This window comes from Zootoca vivipara, chromosome 15 (assembly GCF_965207765.1).
Source record: "Zootoca vivipara chromosome 15, rZooViv2.hap1.1, whole genome shotgun sequence".
Classification (NCBI taxonomy): Eukaryota; Metazoa; Chordata; class Lepidosauria; order Squamata; family Lacertidae; genus Zootoca; species Zootoca vivipara.
Window position 1 is genome coordinate 197672 of NC_142598.1, and position 20261 is coordinate 217932.

The 20261-nt window shown below is 45.4% G+C and overlaps 1 protein-coding gene across 8 annotated transcripts in view; it reads left to right on the forward strand.

Moving 5' to 3' along the window:
* Positions 1-574: 574 nt before the first annotated feature.
* The window catches only part of S1PR2 (sphingosine-1-phosphate receptor 2), a 50273-nt gene continuing 30586 nt past the window's right edge, over positions 575-20261 (forward strand). For 2 of the 8 annotated variants that reach the window (XM_088658450.1, XM_088658451.1), the window contains exons 1-2: positions 576-761; positions 19021-19165. The gene's annotated coding sequence lies outside the window, so the exon portion shown is untranslated. Of the gene's footprint in view, positions 762-1845; positions 1866-19020; positions 19166-20261 lie in introns of those variants that run through there. The other 6 variants (XM_088658454.1, XM_088658455.1, XM_060269038.2 and 3 more) reach the window with 4 other exon arrangements.

Below are 20261 nucleotides of genomic sequence, written 5' to 3' on the forward strand. Positions count from 1 at the left end.
CACCCCTTAACCTTCTCTTCTCCAGGCTAAACATACCCAGCTCCCTCAGCCGTTCCTCATAAGGCATCGTTTCCAGGCCTTTGACCATTTTGGTTGCCCTCCTCTGGACATGTTCCAGCTTGTCAGTATCCTCCTTGAACTGTGGTGCCCAGAACTGGACACAGTACTCCAGGTGAGGTCTGACCAGAGCCTTTGCCAAGGCGCTCTCTCTTTTTTGGTGTCCAGATATGTGGGCAAACACAGTTCTAACTCACAAGTTTGTTGCAGCGGACACGATGCCTGCGAAGCCCTGTAAGCAGAGGGGCCAACTTGAATGAAATACTGTGGGGGCCGATCACAGGACGCAGAGCACAGCCCCTTGGAATGGCAAAGCCCCCCGGCCCCCTGCAGTTGGCTCCCAGGCCTGTAAACATCTGGCACCGCTGTGCACCTTTCAAAACAGCATCCTCTCTATTACACGCCACGAAGAGGCAACGGTAGCTCTCTCTTCCCCGCGGCGGGAAGGAGGGACCGCGCAGCCGGGCGCCGCTCGCAGGGCGGGGGCGGGGACGGGGCGGGGGCGCGCGGAGCTCCCCCTGCTGGAGAGAGCGCGGCCCCTCTGTCTGCGCGCCTTCCTCCCGCCTGTCGCGCGCCGCTGGCTCGCCCTGACGCCTGGGCGGGCGGACGCGATGGAGGCAGCTGGCCAGCCCCGCTGCGCGACCCGGCGAGCCCAGCCGGCCGAGAGGAGCCCGCGCCGCCGCCGCCGCCTCGGGAGCCTGGAGGTGAGTGCCGAGCCCTGCTGACCCTGGGCGCCCGCCGGCCTCCTTGGCGGAGTGCGCTGCTCTGGCCGGAGCTCCGGCGGGACCTCGAACCCAGCGCCTCCTCGGCCCCCTTCTGCCCCTCCTCCCTCCCTCCCGGCGGCGCATCCCTCCCTTGGCCGAGCCTTCTCCTCCGGGCGGGCGGGCGGGCGGGCGCCGCGGGCAGCTCTCCTCCCTCCTGCCGCCGCCGCCGTCTTCCGTCTCTCGGCGAGCCCCGCCGGCCCGCGCCGTCTGCTCCGCGTTCCTCCTTCCTCGCTCGCCAGGCCGCCTTCTCTCCGGGCAGCTGCTGCCTTGCGCCTTCCTGCCGCGCTGCTACCCCCCCCCCCCCGACCCGGGTCAATGCTGGACTCGCCCTGCGGCTCTTCGGCGGAGCTGCGCCTTTGGGGAGAAGCCCGTGGAGCTGGGCGGGGAGGCTGCTACTCCGAAGGAGGAAAGTTGACGCTGGCCTGGCTGCCCGGCTCTCTGGGAGCGGGGCGGGGTGGATTGGGCCCCTGCCCTGCGAGTGACAATGGCCAGGTGGAGAGGCTCTCATTGGCTCTGCCCTTGGCTCCGCTGAAAGAAGTAATGGACGCTATTATTTTAGTTTTGAAAGGGAGACTGGAGGCTGGAGTCCTCCTTGGCCACCCCTTAGGAATGCCCCTAGCGAAGGGGAAGGGGCTCCCAGTCTTTGGATTGAAGGCCTAATACCCTACAATATTTGCTATTTAGGCTCATGCTTCATGCCATTGTGTACAGTATATTGAAAGCAAAATGCCTGTCACTCCACCGGTGGACATGGGAGACTTTTACATTGCAAGGAGGCGGGTGGGTGGAGGGGAAGAGCACCTCTGCCTGCACAGCACCCAGAGGCGCATTGCGCCCCCCCCCCCTGCAGGTCAGTCCACTTCCAGTGTTGTGGCATCATCAGCTATTGCCCTCGTGCTCTGCTTTTCTCCAAGGAAGTGAATGTCCGCCTTTTTTTTATATAGGAGAATGTGGATAGGAAGGTCCCCCTCTTCTCTTGTATACAGAAGGTCTCTTGCAGTCCTGTCCAGGAATGAGCACAAAAAGAGGAAAGTCTGTAAGCAGGTACAGAAAAAAATAGTTTCTTCAAAGCAAACAAACAAGCTCTAGCAGCCTTGACACATTTTAGGCCGCAGACAGGCAGCCCTTCATGAGGGGAACTCTGTGTTAAGAAAACATAAGCTCTGAATAATAAAATAATAATAATCCATGTCTGTTCAGGGCATGTGGGTCGAGAAGATTTGTGGGACTGTATCTTCTGAAGGCAGCTCAGAATAGCTTTTGATTTTAAAAAGCAAGACTCTTCTGCTTAGTCAAAGCTTATCTTTAACACACACAGGTCACCTAATGAAGGGTGTTTGTTGCTCAAAGCACACTGATCTGTCAGAAGTGATTATGTTACCCCCCCCCCAAGAAATTGTTGTTTTTGAAATTAATAAAACTGTTACAACAATAACTTGGAACAAGTCTAGTTATGCAATACAATCTTCACAAAAATCTTTACATGGACTTTGTAGTGTCAGCATATTCTTAAGACATTAATGGTTAATATAGCCTCTCCACAGACAAATTTGAGGAGTTGGTGGGAGAGAATTGTTATCTTCTTCCCTTACCTATGAAAAGAAAGGAGACTGAACCCAGTTATGGACTGTTCTTGTGATGAGCTGTACAATCCTCACATTAATACAGTTTTCCGTATTTATGCCTACCGGTAGAAAGCCCAGGCTGAAATGGTGCTTGTGGGGCCTCCTAGCAGCGTTTACACAAGATGGATGCAGAGTATATTTTGAGTCGAAACAAAATTTTAAAAAATCTTTCCAGATACCTATCTGAAGAAGTGTGCATGCACACGAAAGCTCATACCAATGACAAACTTACAGTAGTTAGTCTCTAAGGTGCTACTGGAAAGAATTTTTTTATTTTGTTTCGACTACAGCAGACCAACACGGTTACCTACCTGTAACTATATTTTGAGTGTTCACTATGCTTCCTGTTATCTTGGTAATCTTTCTAACAACCTTGTAAAAGAGGCCAGTATTAATAATATCCCTCTGTTGCAAGTGGGGAAGAGCGCCAAGAGACTTCCTTGCCCTAGCTAGGCAATCTAGAAGGTTAATGGTTGATGTGAGATTTGGACTAGGTACTTCCTGGTGTGTGCTCTCTCAAACGCATAATAGCAGCATAAAATGTAAAGAGGGATTGTGCATTCCCAAACATTCAGGGGCTTGTGATGGACTCTGATGAGTAAACTTTCAGATGGAAAGCTAGCACACAAGCCACAGGACTGACCTGCCTTGCACACTCAGCTTCTCAGCCCACACTATTCACAGATTTGTGGTGAATTTTCAGATTTACAGGTTTTAATCAGCTGCATGGTTATAATCAGAAATTCTCAGGATTGCATAGGATTTGACCTGGAAACCTAACCACAAATGTAATGTTTGGGCACCACAAAGAGGTCACAAAGCTTCTCTTAATATAATAATTATTTCTTCTGGCACAACAAGCCAGCCTGTAGTTTTCAAAGAGGCCTCATCCCTTCAAGCATTGGATCTTAAATCTATCCTTTGCTCCCAGGCTTATTAAAACTGCAAGGCTAGAAGGGCCACTATGCCACACAGCATAGTGAAGTGGCATGCTTTGAGTGGCACCGTGGGGCTGGGAATAGCTGGAAGGCAGGAATTGGATGTCTGGGTGGTGCAAGAGTTTTCAGACTGTTGGCTCCAGAGGCAGAGTTCATAGTCATAGAATTGTAGAGTTGGAAACGACCCCGAGAGTCATCTACCTGTAGTCCAACCCCCTGCAATGCAGGAATCTCAACTAAAGCATCCCTGGCAGATGGCCGCCCAACCTCTGCTTGAAAACCTCCAATGAACCACCACATCCCAAGGGAGTCCATTCCACTGTCTTAACAGCTCTTGCTGTCAGAAAGTTCTTCCTATCAGCAGCATGGAAGGGGCTTGCTGCCCTCTATTTCCCCTCTGGCCATTTTGTTAATGTTCAAAACAGCCACCTCCCAGCCTGCTTTTATTCTGACAAAGAAATAGATATGAGGGACAGATGCTATACACCAGGCATGCCCAACAGGTAGATCACTGGACGCAAAAGGCGGTAGAGCACTAACTCTGTGAGTAGATCACAGTCTCTTGGGAGTTGGCCACCCCTGTTCTACACACCTGGGTACAAATGTCTTGTCAGAATGACCTGTCAATTTGACTCCTTGATCTTGAGTTTGTGTTGTCCTCCCTGGAGTCACTTTTCCTCTGTTTCCTGTGGTTGCCTCTGGCCCCCAGATCTCAGTTGTTCCTCTGCAGTCTGTTATTAGGACTGACAGTTTTCTGTGTCCTCTTGAGGGGGGGGGGCAAGGCTCAGTGGTCGAGCACATGCAGATGGTCCCACGTCCAGAATGCAGTTAGAAGTATCTCCTAAAGTTGGTAGAAATATGAGGCACTGAGGAAGATGAGAGAGGAAGGCACATCTTTTTCTTCGGAGATTTTTGTAGGTGTTTGCATCTCTAGCATGGCTGTGAAAGAACCTCTGCCCAGGGCATTGTGGAGAGCAGTTGTTTGTTAAAGTAAATTATACTGGCCTTGGTAGAACCATAGATCATATGATTCCCTTCTTTTGCTTTGAGTCACAGTACAGTCATACCTCGGGTTGAGTACGCTGCGAGTTGCGTACTTTTGGGTTGCGTACTCAGCGGACCCAGAAGTGTTTACTTCCGGGTTCCGCCGTGCATGCATGCATGCGCAGAAGCATTCTGCGCACTTTGCGCGTGCGCAGAAGCACTCTATCAGTGCTTCACGCAAGCGCTAAAGCACCGCTTGGGTTAAGTACTTTTCGGGGGTGCGAACGGCACCCTGGAACGGATTAGGTACTTAACTCGAGCTACCACTGTACTGCACTTGTGTGGATGGGAACTAGTGCCATGTCCAACCCCCAAGGCTGCTGCATCTTGGAAACGGCATGCTTTTCCTCATGCAGATTGGTCTCTTGAATGGAAATGCACTGAGTTGAGGTTTTAGGGTTGGATGATGATGATGATGATGATGATGATGATAATAATAATAATAATGCACTGTAAAGATGCCCAGTTGCTTGTCTGTTTCATGACAGTGAGGGTAGGGAATTGGTAGTGGGATTACGATGAGGGCTATTGGGTTGATGACCAATAGATTGATGAAGAGGCTGCATAGCATACATTCAAGTGTAAAGAGGAATCACTACAATTCTTCAACTGTATCTATGTGTGTATCCAGTGTATTTGCTGGATAATTTCAATATACAGAAGATGTTGCAGTTCACCACTTTTTTATTTTTACCCAATCAAGTGGTATAGACAATTTAATTAATAAATGGTATAGGAAAATCCCCGCTGAATTAGAACAAGAATCTACAGAGTCCAGCATCCAGGAAGCCTCAAGCAACAAACTTGTCTCATTTTATGTCTCCCAGTACCTGATATTCAGAGGTACAATGCTTCTGAACATGTTTCCATGTAGCCACCGTGGCTAATAGTCACAGATAGACCACAAATTTGTCTAATCCCCTTTTAGAGCCACTAAATTCAATGTTATGTTGAATTGCATTGTATGAAGATAGCACTCTTTCCATCAACCCTGAATCCTCTGCCCTTTCAACATGGTTACAAGAGAGGGCAAAAATGTTTCTGTGTCCACATTCTCTGCAATGATCTTTTTCCTAACTTGGTTATCTTTTATTTCTAAACTAAAAAGCCAGCCTCCTCGTCATTTTGGGCTGCAATCCTATACACACTTACTTGGGATTTGCTTTTGAGTAGCAATGCATAGATTGCACTGTTAGTTGCTTTTTCTTTTGGTACATACAAACCAGCTCTGATTATTTGTCCATGTAGCCCCACATTGTCTGTTCTGACGGACAGGAAGTGTCCCACAGAGGACACTGACATCACCTGCTATCAGATCCTTTTTAACTGAAGACACCAAGGATGGAACCTGGAGCCAACTGCTTGGATGCATACACTTGTCACTGACTTATGGTCCGTCTGTCCCCCACCGCTGGCCACAACACCCTTTCCAGCTCCTGATTATCCTCATGGAGGTGGAGCCATCAGAACTCTAGTTTTGATTCATATAATGGCACTGTGGCAAATAACAGTGTTATAAGAAAAAACTCTTCATTTTGTCTCAGTACTTCTCAGCAACACTGAGTTTCTAGTTTTTACTGCCACAGAACATTGAGTACTCTACTCATCACTGACCCAGGGAAACACTTTGAGTGAAGTGCACATATTAATTACATATATTGCCTCTTTGGGGACTGTCAGGTGCTTCTTGGGCAATTTTAAAGGCCCAGTGATAAATTTATCCAAATCAGGAGTTAGGCAGGAAAACCCATTTTAAAAATGCATTTTGGTTTCTATACATAACACATGCCCTCCAGATGTTAATTGCAACTTATATCAGCCTCAGACTGAGCAGCAGCAATCCTTAAAAATTCCATACTCTGAAAGTTCTGAGACAGAGAATGGCCATGAGGATCTGATCCCAGCCAGAGCTGTTTGTTTTAGACGCTCCTCAGGCTGCCCTTCAAATCAGCTTCCACCTTTCTCATTCTATCTATTCTAATCTATTAGGGCTCCTCTTGCTCTGTTTGCTATTGCATACACAGACCAAGGACTTTTCCATTCACTTTACCACCATCTTCTAATATCAGCCTATCTGGAAGTGCAGAACGAAGCTTTCATTCAGCACGCTCTTTCTCTCTCTTGCCTCCCCCCCCCCCAGCTTGTGGGCTATTGCCTTAGGAGAGATCCCCTCCCCTCCCCTCCTTTCACCCCACCCCCTCCTCCTGCCTCATTGCTTTTCCCAAAGCCTCTGGCCAAATCTCCGCCAAACAACAAAAACCATCTGTTGGTATCTGTGGCCAGCGCAACCGCATTCCTCAGGCTTCGGATGTGCTGGAGAGGCTTGGGGGTGGGGTGGGGGGGTCTGTTTCTGATAAAGCAATTGCAGCTGTTCAGATCAGGCCAAGATTGCTGTCCTGCCATGTGCTGCAAGATGTCCCCAAGGCAGATAAATTAAAAGATGGGTGCCAGGATATTTATCACTGGAAATTAGACCAGGAAGAAATAGCTGTTCTTCTCCACCCACGAGTGCTATTTAGGAACCTGGAGGAACTCTCTCCTGCTAGGATGACCTCATCCATTACAAGGAATCCATCTGCTCCACCCTAATACTCCCACAGTCTTTCTCAACTTCCACAGAGCAGGAAGTGCCTTCATGGCATTTGGCTCCCGAGCAAGGCATCCTTGGCTGCTTGTGGACAGGGACACAAGGGTAGGTGGCAAGGAGTGTCCGTGCTGTATGTACAAGGTTCAGATCAGGATCAGGCCTGCAGGGACACACGTGGGTTAATGCAGAAATCAACATCTAGCAGGGCTCTGGCATTTGCGTCTGGTGTTCCAGACACAGGGCAGATGCTGGCTCTTGAGTTCAACAGACTGGCTGAATCTCTGCTCTAAGCAGGATGCCTCATGTCTAACTTGGAGCAGGGGCTGAGGACTGAATGTGCACAGCGCCAACCACCACGTCATTGTCTTTCAGAGCTGGCCATTCCTAGCAATGGTAACATTACTCTTTCAAGCACCATTTTTTTCCAAGGCAGGAATGAGAGTTCCTTTGGCCCCCCCTTTGCTCTTGAGATGCTTATACTCCTACAGTATGCAGAGAAATTGTGTTGGTTCCAATCATTACTGAAGGAGTGATGACATACCCTCCAACATTTCTCCAGGAAAAATAGGAATGCTCTAAATAATAATAATAATAATAATAATAATAATATTCCAACATATATAAAACATAATAAAATATTAAACATTGAAAAAAGCTCCTTATACAAGACTGCCTTCAGGTGTCTGCTAAAGGTTGTATAGTTACTTATCTCCTTGGCTTGGTGGTCACATAACTCTATGCCCTCCAACATTTCTGTGATGAAAATAGGGACATCCTAAGGAAAAGCAAGACATTCCAGGATCAAATCTGGGACAGCTTCTGTAAATCCGGGACTGTCCCCGGAAAATATGGGCACTTGGAGGGACTGTGATGATAACCCCTTCCTCAAGCTGGCTTTTGCATATGTGTCAGGGAGAGAAAGAGAGAGAGAGAGAGCTGTCTGGATTGCTCAGTTCCTCATTGTAGGGTCCAGGGCGCCCAGCATATCAGGAAAGGCTGAAAATGATTAGACATATTTTAATTCTGATAGATGCCATTTTGGATTAAGCGGGGTATAGGGCAAGGTTCAAAGTCCCAGTCTTGGATGGATTTAAAAATATATTGTTCAAAAAGAGTGTGTTTTTGAAATAATTTGTTGCAATGACTTAAAATCCCTCCTCTAAGAATATAGCATAGCAATGTTGATCAACACAAGTCAATTCTCCAACCCTCCCTTCTCATTTGGAAAGAAAAGGGATTTGTGTGTTTAATTGATTTATAAGGTTTGGAGAACCTTATAAAGAGATTTATAAGGAGATTTGGAGAGTTATAAGGTTTGGAGCCCATTGAATTGATTTATAAATGTTTTTGGATTGCACTTCCCATCATCCTTGACCACTGGCTCTGCTAGTTGAGGCTGATGGGAGGTGAGAATTCTGTCCCTGATTTATATCAATTAGGTGCTCAGTGTGTAGAATGATTTGACCAAAGGGACTGAGAAACAATCACAGGTGGAATGAAAGAACACTCCATGCTTGCCCTACTTCAATGGTGTTTTTTGTTTCCAAAGTTTAGACCTCTAAAAGTCTGCTGAAAGTTGGGTGGGAAAGCAATTTTTCCGGTGGGAAGGGGAAATGTGGAGAGAGGAACAATAAGCTAAGGGTTTAACTGTAAAAAAAAAACCTAAACAAAAGCTACAGATGCTATAAGCTTAATAGGATTATTTTTTCAAATCCAAATAATTTTTATTGGTTTTCATGTAAAGGTTAATAGGATTATAAACAATTTGGAAAAGTATTTTTCCCAACTTCCTATCCTGGATGGCTGCATCTTGGGATGCTTTTAAGGTCAAGGAATCCTTTCCGATTAAATGTGAGTAGGTCAGTCCAGAAGTAATCAGGGGCAAATGGAAAGTGGAAGAGAGTTATTTTTAAACCTACAGTCAGATTTTTAAAAGGAACCTGATTGAATGTGAAAATGGAAATTAGAATGCAAAGGTTGCAAAAATGTTATCTCCCTTCTAGTGTCCCTGTTCGTATGGAAGAGGCAAGTCACTCCTGCCAGTGAGATAGAAATGGAGCTGGAGGCCCTCTTGGTCAAGTTCAGAGGAGGGGCATATCAATGAAGAAGCGTGCATAGACAGAGGGCCTTCTCGGTAGCAGCACCCGCCCTGTGGAATGCCCTTTCCATCAGGAAATAAGCAGTTATCCTAATTTTAAAAGACATCTGAAGGCAGCCCTGTTTAGGGAAGCTTTTAATGTTTAATAGATTATTGTATTTTAATGTTCTGTTGGAAGCTGCCCAGAGTGGCTGGGGAGACTCAGCCAGATGGACAGGGTATAATAATAATAATAATAATAATAATAATAATAATAATAATAATAATTCACTGTTTTTAAAATGTGAAGGGGGACATCTGACTTGATGTCTAAGGGGTGGGAAAGATGGGCTTTTCGAGTGTTCAGCTTGGTGGAACATAGCTCTGTAGTCAGGCTCACCTCTGAAGGGTGGCTGGGATTTATGAAAACCTAGGAAACCTTTATGTTATCACCTCTCCCTTTCCGCATTTCTGTGTCTGACACACTCTTCCCTTTTTTCTTCTACTTTTGATAGAACAGACTTTAGAATTGTGTGTTCTCTTCCCAGCCCTACAACTTCCTTAAGACTGAGGGTATCATACTGTAGGCTGGTGTAGTATTCCCCATGCCTTGGACAAGACAAACGAGCGGCTTAGCTTCAAAATGGTCATTGCCCTAGTGAAGCATCAGTAGTAATCCAGTGGCTTTATTTGCATGTCACTTTAAACCACAGTTAACCTTCATTGTGGTACAAAGTGAAAGTGCAGTGTGCTGGTACACACTGCTGAAATCGCAGGCATTTTAGTATGCCCCCCTACTCTCAGAAACAAGAATCATGGTTTGTCTTTCTGCAAACAACAACCCACAAGCTACAGTATAAGCACATTTTGTTTTTGACTTACTGCTTATTGTTTACTTGGGGAAAACAAACCTCAGATTTAAGGCAAATCATGGCTGAGCAGGGAAGGAGCGAAGTGGCTGCAATTCTTTCCCTGTTCACCTTTAAACTATAGTTAAATTTAATTACCGTGATGTGCAAATGAGGACAGGGCATCAATGTCCCCCTAATCACACAAACATTGCCTCTCAAGGTAATCACGTGAGTTCCTTGTGGTGTTGAGCCATCCATAACCAAACCAGACCTTCTGATGCAATATGTCATGTCTGTTCTGTTCTCAGCCAATTCCCGCTTTTGTGCTTCTCATATTTTTCTCTAGTTTTGCGAATATAGTGACAACTTGGTTCCAACTTTTTTTAAAAATTTATGTTGAACTAGCTGTCATCCGGTGAGGAAGTGTACCAACTTTTGAGCCACTCTTAGCATTTTCAGATTACTACCTGGGTGCATTCATAAGATTGTACCTTTGTGGTCTGCATGAATTAACCCAGGGCAACTACCACCCTCCAAGTTGTGTGATCACACATTCCTTATACACAAGATTGCATCCTTGTGATTCTTGTTTGTGAATCCAAAATAATTTGCAACCTCTGGTTCTCTGAGTTGATCACAAATGTGAACTGGAATTTCCACTCCCTGCATCAGAATGCCTTGGATGATGGGAAAGAGCTAAACTTTTACCACTCTTTTCTGTGTACAACAGGACTGTGATTATTTCTTCATTTCTAAAGACAATATTGTATTTTTAAAAAACATTATATACCACCCTTCATTATAAAATTCCAGAGTGGTGTATAGTATACAATTGCACACCAATAAATTAAAATAATAAATGAAACAATCTACAGTAGAAAACATCTCACTTAAAGCTAGGTACTAAAAATTAGCAAATGCTTGGTTGAATAAACAAACAGGTCTTTAACAAGTGTCAAAACTAAGGATGGTACGGTAATTCAGAAGCTGGGTGCCAAAACAGAAAAGACCCTCCAAAACAGGGGTGCCAACTTGAATAAAATATTGGGGGGCAGGTAATCCCCACCCCACATAATTGATCACATGACACGCCACACATACACTATTTGAATGGCAATGCCCATCAGCTGGGGGGGGCAGCCCCCTCAAATATTTTATTGGGGGTGGGCAATGGGACCTCGGCCCCTAGGAGTTCGCTCCTATGCTCCAAAAGATGTACTGTACATGAGCAGGTAAAAAAGGAAGCAGGAAGCAGTGTTCAAAATTAGCCAGGCACATTTTGCATCTGTCTATCAACCACTTGCGACCAAGTGATGATGCCTGGGAGCCAGGATGATGCCTCACATCTCCACCATCTGGAGGTGCATGCTTGGGGATCATTAGATCTTGACTGTTTTTCACACACTAATACCACATCCTGTAGAATTCTATCAGTTCTATTTTATCTGCACAATTGTAATGAATTTCAGTAACCAAAATGCTTTTTATGTGCAGCTGAATAGGCACAATCACCATTAAGAAAAAGAGGTAGAAACAGGCCAATTTCTATGTGGACTGTCCCTGGATTAAGTGACTTTTCTTCTTCAAGCTCTCAAATTTCTTAACCTAGCTCAAGGTTATCATTTGAACTAGCTGGATGTTTAACTGAGAATCACTCGCAATCAGTCCATCATTAGAAAAATAAGATGTTAGAGTCGTCCTACCCAAAAATGGCAACTAGACATACCGTTTTGGTGACTGTAACCTTGGTTTAAGAAGCATTTGGTGCTTCGCTTATATATCTGAATTTCTAACACTGGCAGGAAGGCCTGATCTTAGTCCGTATGGAAGAAGGTGGTCCTTTTGATAACCAGATCCCAACTTGTTTGTTGTTATTATTATCAATAATTTGTTAACCACCAACCATCTCAAGGCAATGTACAGTAAAAACAGCAAAAAACAGTTAAAAAGACAGCCAAGATGTTTAAAACAAAACAAAAGCAATACAAAGCAAAACAAATTCCATGGCAAGTACGCATTTATCCAGCTGGGAAAGCCTGTTGGAACAAATATGTCTTCAATGGTTTCTGGAACATGGAGATAGTACTGCCTGTCGTATCTTGACAAGAAGGCTATTCTACAGAACAGGGGCAACCACACTAAAGGCCCCGCTCTGAGTTAATCCAGTGTGGGTATCTTAACTCTTTGGAACTTTTGGGAGAAACTTCTCTGTGGGTTGCAAGGTTCTACTGAGATAATGCCAATTCTCAAGCAACCTGGTTAAAGCTACATACGGTAGGGGCTTATAAGTTAGTAACATCACATTGAACCTGACTTGGCAGCAGACTGCCAGCCACTGCAGCTCCTTTAGCAAAGGTATAACAACATGCTTGCAGTAGCTCACTCCACTCAGCAGCCTCACCACCAAGTTGTGCACAAGCTGCAGCGTTTGCACCAGCTTGTCATATTGCATCATATTGCAATATCATATTGCAATACAGTGGTACCTCGGGTTACAAACGCTTTAGGTTACAAACGCTTCAGGTTACAGACTCCACTAACCCCAAAATAGTACCTCGGGTTAAGAACCTTGCTTCAGGATGAGAACAGAAATTGTGCTCCGGCGGCACGGCAGCAGCAGGATGCCCCATTAGCTAAAGTGGTGCTTCAGGTTAAGAACAGTTTCAAGTTAAGAACGGACCTCCAGAACGAATTAAGTTCTTAACCAGAGGTACCACTGTAATCCAGTCTTTATTGCCATAGGAATTCCAGAGAAGTTGAAGCTAGGAGATAGTGACTGGTCTAAAAGCCCCTGCTGTGTATTTTGTGTCTGAGCATTTATCAAAGTTATCCATGGGGGGGGGACTTCTGTGCCCTTGGGCAGCTTCCATTCATTTCAAAGGGGCTTTTGCAGGAAAACTTCCCCATTGAACAGTGCCTCTCAGGTCAATTTGGCCTGCATCTTTCTCTCTTTTTTCTTGCCCTTATATATTGTTTTCTTTGTTAGTGTTTTGAATCTCACATCTGAATATAGAATATTGTTTGTAATTTTGTGAAATTATCTATATCTATCTATCTATCTATCTATCTATCTATCTATAAATGTAAAGTGGGTATGTTCCTTCCTCTCTAATGTTCAACAAAACCGCTTGACCGATTGAGGTGACATTCTGACACATCACATGCGAATGTTCGAAGGATATAGGCAAGTTTGCTAAGACGGATGGCACACCTGGGCCACGTAAAAAACCCCAAACCCCGTGTTTCAGGACACACAGATCATATAAAAGTGCATGCTGGGAAATAGAATGGAGAATCTGCGTCTCCATTGGCTGCAGACAATCGGTGACATCACAAAATTCCACGGCAACCAACTCAAAACAAGGCCCAGCATTGCGCAGCCGGCTGACTAGGCCGCAGAATAGCCTAGCCAGGATAGCTGACTACGCCACAGGCAAGAATCACCTGAATATGGGCCTTTTACAGGGCCATGCCTTTGGGTAGGATAAATGTGTCGGGGTGGGGTGGGGGGATTTCACATAACACGCGTGGGTAGGGGAGTCAGGATTGGGACAGGGCAAAATTTAACAGAACACACATATTGGGAGGAATGATTGTGTACAAAATGAAGGGGGACTCTGAAGGTGATGGGACTCTGAAGGGAGACTCTGAAGGTCCATTTAACAGAAAAAGGTCCATTTAACAGAAAAAGCCACAGCAACGCGTGGCATGGCCAGCTAGTATTTAATAAAAAAAATTAAAAATCCACTGAGGATGGATTATCAGAATAGTGGCTTTATGCAGTATCCCTAGACCTGTACCTATACAGTACTGTATCATAATTCTTTGAGATCTTAGGAGAAAATGCAGAATGAGGGACTGAGCACAGAATTCAACTTCCAAAAGAATCTTAGCTTTAGCTGAAACTAGTCCTATTGGTTGCAAATATATGATTGAAACTGTGCCAAATGTGAGCCAATGTGGTGCAGTGGTAGAGTGTCAGACTACCCTGTTTCTCCGAAAATAAGACACCGTCTTATATTTATTTTTCCTCAAAAAACCACACTATGGCTTATTTTCCTCCTCCTGCCGCGGCCGGCATTGCTGCTGCGCCTATCACTATGTCTTATTTTCAGCGTATGGCTTATATTCCTTGAATACTTAAAAATCCTGCTATGGCCTATTTTATGGCTACGTCTTATTTTTGGAGAAACAGGGTAGGAGCTAGGAGACTTGGTCACAGAGCTCACTTCCTTGAGCCTAACCTACCCCACCAGTGACCTAACCAGTCACTTCTCAGCCTAACCTACCCCACTGGGTTGTTGTGGGGATTAAATGAGGAAGAGGAGACCCATTTTCACTACCTTGAGTTCCTTGGAGAAAGAGGTGGAAGATGTGTAATTTTAAAAAATGCTTTCACAATCTCAAAAGAAAGAGGAGCTGCCAAGTATGATCTCTAGTGACTGTGGACGAGGCTTCTTTGCAACTTTTTGCCCCTTCCCATGATGTATGAACTCATAATTGATTTGCATAATTTTGTTTGCATAATTTGTACAGATTGCAGAACTCAACTTTTCTTGATGCAGAATTTTAGCATTTGCAACACATAGCACAAGAAACCCTCTGCATCAGTTTTGGTGTGTGTGTGTGTGTGTGTGTGTGTGTGTGTGTGTGTGCACAAGCCTTCAGCTTGTATGTATGCATGCTTCCCATCAGACTTTCCTTCTGGAGTGCAGAGTTTTACATGTCATTAACGGCTGCCTGAGCCACTGCAGCCGCAATAGCACTTCTTGGTTGCTGCACCTGGAATCTATAGTCTCTGAGTTGCTTTAAAACCACTCAAGCTCTGGCTCTTATCCAGCTACAGCTGCCTTCCACTGTGATGTGCTGCTCAAGCACTCATGCATCCCAGCCTGCCTGCTGCCTCTTGGTCCCCCATTCATCTGTTTGGGGATATTCTTCATTTCCCATTCTTCTTAAAATATTAACGCAAATGTTTTCAACCTTTTTGAGTCCCTTGAGGACTTAAGTGTTGTTGACCAACTACACTCTTTCTGTGCCACCCCTATGGGGCTCAGGAGCCCAGTTATGTGCCCCCCCCCCCCCCGCCTGGAGAGCCGGCAGCCTCTCAACCTTTTTCAAACACCTTCCCTTGTGGAGTGTTCCCTCAGCCTCCTCTCCTTGAAAGTCCTCTGGGCAGCCACTGCTGCCACCCCTGGTCTCTGAGCTACCCCCCACTCCACCCCAAAGAGAAGTGCCTCCTCACACTGCCCCACGGGGGTCTGGGAAGAGGATGTCCCCAGCCTTAGTGGACCAACAAAGATTGGCCAGAGGTGAACATGAGGCTAGCAGTTTACCTTGGGAGACAGCAGTGGGTGCTGCCCAGCCTGTGTGGTTGAAAGGCTCCCCTTCAGCACCGGACACTCAGCTCCCAGGCAGGCCTTGCACACAGCAAGCACAAGAAAGGCCAGCTCAGCACATGCCTGCCTGCCTGGCCTCCCACTTGTCTGTCCATTCCCAACAGCAAGGGCTGGCTGGCTGGGCTTCCTCACCCCCTTGCTTGCTTACTCCAAGACCACCTTCAGCTCCTGGCAACCAGCACCCCTTGGCCAGCCCCTTGGCCAGCCCCCTTCGCCTGGAGAGCTTGTAGCCAGGACTGCTGCAGCAAACAGTCATGCAAGCCTTTGGGAGGCAGACACATGAGTGGGCATCAGAAGAAGGAGGTAAGGAAAGAGGGACAGAGGCCAGTGTTGCCCGCAGCACCCCTGACCATCATTCAAAGCTCCCAAAGGTGCCACAGCACACTGGTTGAAAACCACTGTATTAATATATTCCTGCTTAGCATGCTTCTCAGCTCTCTTGCTTTATTTTTAAAAATATTTTAATACTCATAGTATTTTAATACTTTGTTGTTTGCATGGTTGCTTTCTCTAGCTTGTAGCTCTTTTCTCTTCTTGGCTTCCCAGTAGTTACTTCCCTCCCTGCTCCCAAACAAGTATTCCCTCTCGCTTCTGCCAGTGACTCAACAGCCCTAAGCTGTAGGCTGGGACATGCCTGGATATGATTTTTGGGCTGGCTGTGCTGGTGCATCTCAGCATCCTGGTTTAGTGCGGGAATCCTGCCAGGCCATGGTGCAGGATTCACTTCGTAAACGTCCTCACACCTGAGATGAGAACAAGCATGGGAGACGCATCTGAGGAACCCTCAACCAACCGAAGGTTGGAAATGTAGCCTTTGAAGGGGTTTGGTAGGGGAGTGAATGTGGCTGGGCTAAAAACTGCTGCAGCCATGTGATCAGAAGTTGTCTGTCCCCTGCATTTATAGAATAAGGCATGGTTCACAAAAAGCAACTCCGGCTGTATTATTTATTATATATTTATTTCTAGAAAATTTATACATAACTTGATTGTAAAAATCCTCAAAGCGGTTTACAAAAAGATAAAACAAGAAAATCAAGAAAAAATCCCAGCCATACTTTAAAATATACAAAAGTTAAAATACTCAAACAGTCATTCTCTCCCTTTCCCCACAACCTGGACAAATGTGTGCTGTAACCGTGTAAGGCAGGCATGGGAAACTGGTGGCCTTCCAGATGTCACTGGACTCCCAACTCGGATCAGTCCCAACCAGCATAGCCAATGGTCAAGGATGATGGGAGTTGTAGTCCAGCAACTTCTGAGGGGGGCCCTTGTTCCCCACCTAAGTGGGGGGAACTTATAAGGAAACCTAAGTGTGAATCAGACTGCATGTTCTGTGGTTGAGGCAAAAATTATTTTCAACTCGTTCAGTCAGAGCAATTGTTGTGTCACATTAGTGCTCCCCACACAATCTTGTGGCTGAGAGGTGTCTGTCAGATCTTGAATGTAGGAGAAGTTGCCTGTTCAATACTGCTTTTAAAAGCCTACTCAAGCAGCCTCTGTCTGCGTCCTCTTTATTTGGTTCTGGCACTGTTACAGTTAGAAGTTGTAGAAACCAGCTGGGTAGATTCTTTGAAAATATTTTGTGTGTTTTTGCATGCATATGCAAGCTATCCCTGTAGCATCTTCAAACACATTTATTTACAGGATGGCTTTCATTGGCAAGAGAGGCATCTGAATGTGAAAATATGAAGTTGCCTTAAACTGAGTCAAACCATTGGTCCATCTAGTACAGTATTGCCAACTCAGACTGGCAACATCTCTCCAGAGTCTTGTATTCTGAGGAATTTTGTAGTCCTGCTCTCAAATATCATTTTAACTGGAGATGCCACAGTTTGAATCAAGGCACCCTCTGAATGCAAAGCTGTGGGTAGTAGCCCTGTGTGCCTGATGCAATTCCTTCAGACTCCATGGTCTACATCTCCTTAGATGTGGACATACACTTCGTATCCCTTCAAAGCTATCTGGTTATGCTCTATGGCACTGTTGCCTCACAAAGCCTGATCCTACAGCCTTCTTTTCAAGTGTTATGGGAGCATTTCCCCATTTGCTTCTTGTGTTCATGGGATTTACTAGCCTCTCCAGCGCTGTGATTAGGTTGACCTGCAGAAAGAACAGTGAAATTGATTAGCATCCCCACATGCTTCAAGAGCATTGTTATCCACTGTTGTCTGAAAATGAGGTGCATTTTTTATACCTCTTTTCTGTTGTTGTAAAGGATGAGGCAGAGCAGAGCCCTGCAACATGACAAAAGTGCACCAATCCATTCAGTCGACTGTTTTACTCTCTGTAATATTTGCTGCTGCAAAGAGAAGTTTGCTTCTTCGAAATTTCACTTAAGTCCATAAGAATGTAGCAGTTGATCTCAAAATTGCTGGTGCCCCCGTTTCTGTTACCTGCAAGGGTTCCCAGTAATTGCTTCTCTCCATGCAGCCACATATGAAACACTAGTTGTGGGTCTACTGTTACTATACTTCTCCATTAGAAGAAAATATTACTCTCTGTATGTTAATATTGCTTTTGATGTAGTGATGGGCATCCCAGCATCAAAGCCTTCCCAGAAGTCTCACTGGCACTTTAGGATGCTTTATGAGATGTTAGGATGTCTATTTCTGATGTAGGTATATCTGCATTCTCATGTTGTTGGATCAGTCACTGCTTCAGGAACCTTTAGCACTGCTCCACAATTATCTTCCCTTCCTCCTATACTGTAGTCTGTTTGGGGCCATATACCACTCAGTCACTTTTGCAGGTCTACACATTCTATTCCTATCGATGATAGATTCTTTCTGAGCCAAAGTAAATAAGACATCCAGAATCTCCTACTACAGAAGTATTCAACCTTTTTGAGTCCATGGCTCCCTTGACCAACTACATTCTTTCTGCAGCACCCCTGTGGGGCTCAGGAGCCCAGTTAGGTCTCCCCTTGCCTACAGAGCTGGCAGCCCCTCGCCCCTTTTTGAACACCCTCCCTTGTGGAGTATTCCCTCAGCCTCCTCTCCTCTCTCCTCTCCTTGGGCATCCTCCAGGCAGCCTCCAAGGAAAAAACATTGCTCTTCCTTTCATGCATGCGAGTCCGTAACTGTCTTAAGCAGTATTTTCGCTGTCGTCATGTTTCAAATAAATGTTGCTAAATGAATGGTAACTTCTAGAAATCCTTTTCATATCAATCAGCCTTCTTGTTTTGTCTAGGTATTTGAGCTATGGTTTCTATTCTAGATGCATCAAGTTTTAAGGTTTCTTTGAGTAAGATACAGCTGGTGTATTTTATTTTTGAAATGGCAAATTTGCATTTTCCTTTATTCAGTTTCAGATTTCTCTGAGGAGTTGTGTAGAATTATGTTCTTTTATGGTATTTCCCCACATGAGAACATAATCTATAGTGGTACACTTCTGTTATTTTAGACTCTAGACTTACTCATCTTACAGAAGTTCCCACTTTTTCAATGGTCATGTGTGTTATTTCACTTACTTCAAATTGCAGTAAACCAGCCTTGCTGAGTTGGTGAGTCCTCCTGCTGAAAGGAACCCATTACCTCTTTCCCAAAGTCCTGACCTGGTGGCATCACTGGTGGGCTGGTGGCAAAAGTGGGCAAATCAAAGGATGTGTAGGACACATTCTAACTGCAAAATTCAGAGGTTTCTATCCCCATGCCCCACATCTCTGTGTCCTTCATCCAGGCAAACAAAGAAGCATTATCACTCGGATCCATTCCAGCCCACAAAAACATTTGAGGGCAAGGAGGCAAGCAGTGTGGTCGGGAGAAGAGGCCTGGAAGGATTTATTTGGCCCTCAAGCCTGAGGTTTCCCATCCCTGTTATAAAGGTATGAGTCCAACACACCACATTGTCTCAAATCAGGTGGCTGAAAATGTCTTACACTTTGTCAAACTCCCCACCGGAGTAGAAATCATATATCAAACAGATGGAAAGCTCTTCAATTCTGAGCAGGCTGAAAGCAAAAAGTAAGGTTACTGTAACTTCCGTCATAGAGCTTCAGTATGCTGATGACAATGTAGTGTGCGCACGCTCAGAAGATGACCTCCAAACCATCCTAAATAGCTTTGCAGAAGCTTGGCCTATCACTCAACATCCAAAAAACCAAAGTGCTGCACCAACAAGTACAAAATAACCCCTCTGCAGCACCACAAATCCAACTCAGTGGTGTAACGTTGGAAAATGTTGATCACGTCTCCTACCTAGGCACCTTTCCCACAAGGGCCAACATTGATGCTGAAATCCAGCATCGCCTGAGCTCTGCAAATGCGGCTTTCTCCCAATTGAAGTGCAGAGTGTTTGAGGACCGGGATAGTCACAGGGAAACCAAAATGCTTGTTTACAAAGCTATTGTACTACCAACCTTACTATATGCTTGTGAAACATGGACCACTTATAAACGCCATCTCCAACTCCTTGAAAGATTCCATCAACAGTGTCTCCGAAAATTTTTATACATCACTCGGGAAGACAGGCGAACTAATATCAGTGTACTGGAAGAAGCAAAGATCACCAGTGTTGAAGGAATGATTCTTCCACATCAACTTCGTTGGACTGGTCATGTTGTGCGGATGCCTGATGATCGTCTTCCAAAGCAACTGCTCTATTCCGAACTTAAAAATGGAAAGCGTAATGCTGGTGGTCAACAAAAGAGGTTTAAAGACTGTCTCAAGGCAAATCTTGAAAAATGTAGTATAAACACCAACAAATGGGAAACACTGGCCTGCGAGCGCTCCAGTTGGAGAACAGTCTTTCCCAAAGGTGTCATGGGCTTTGAAGAAACTCGATCTCAGGACGCAAGGGAGAAACATGCTAAGAGGAAGGCACACTTGGCAAATCCACACCGCGATCAACTCTCACCTAAAAACCAATGTCCCCACTGTGGAAGGATGTGCGCATGCAGAATTGGCCTCCACAGTCACTTA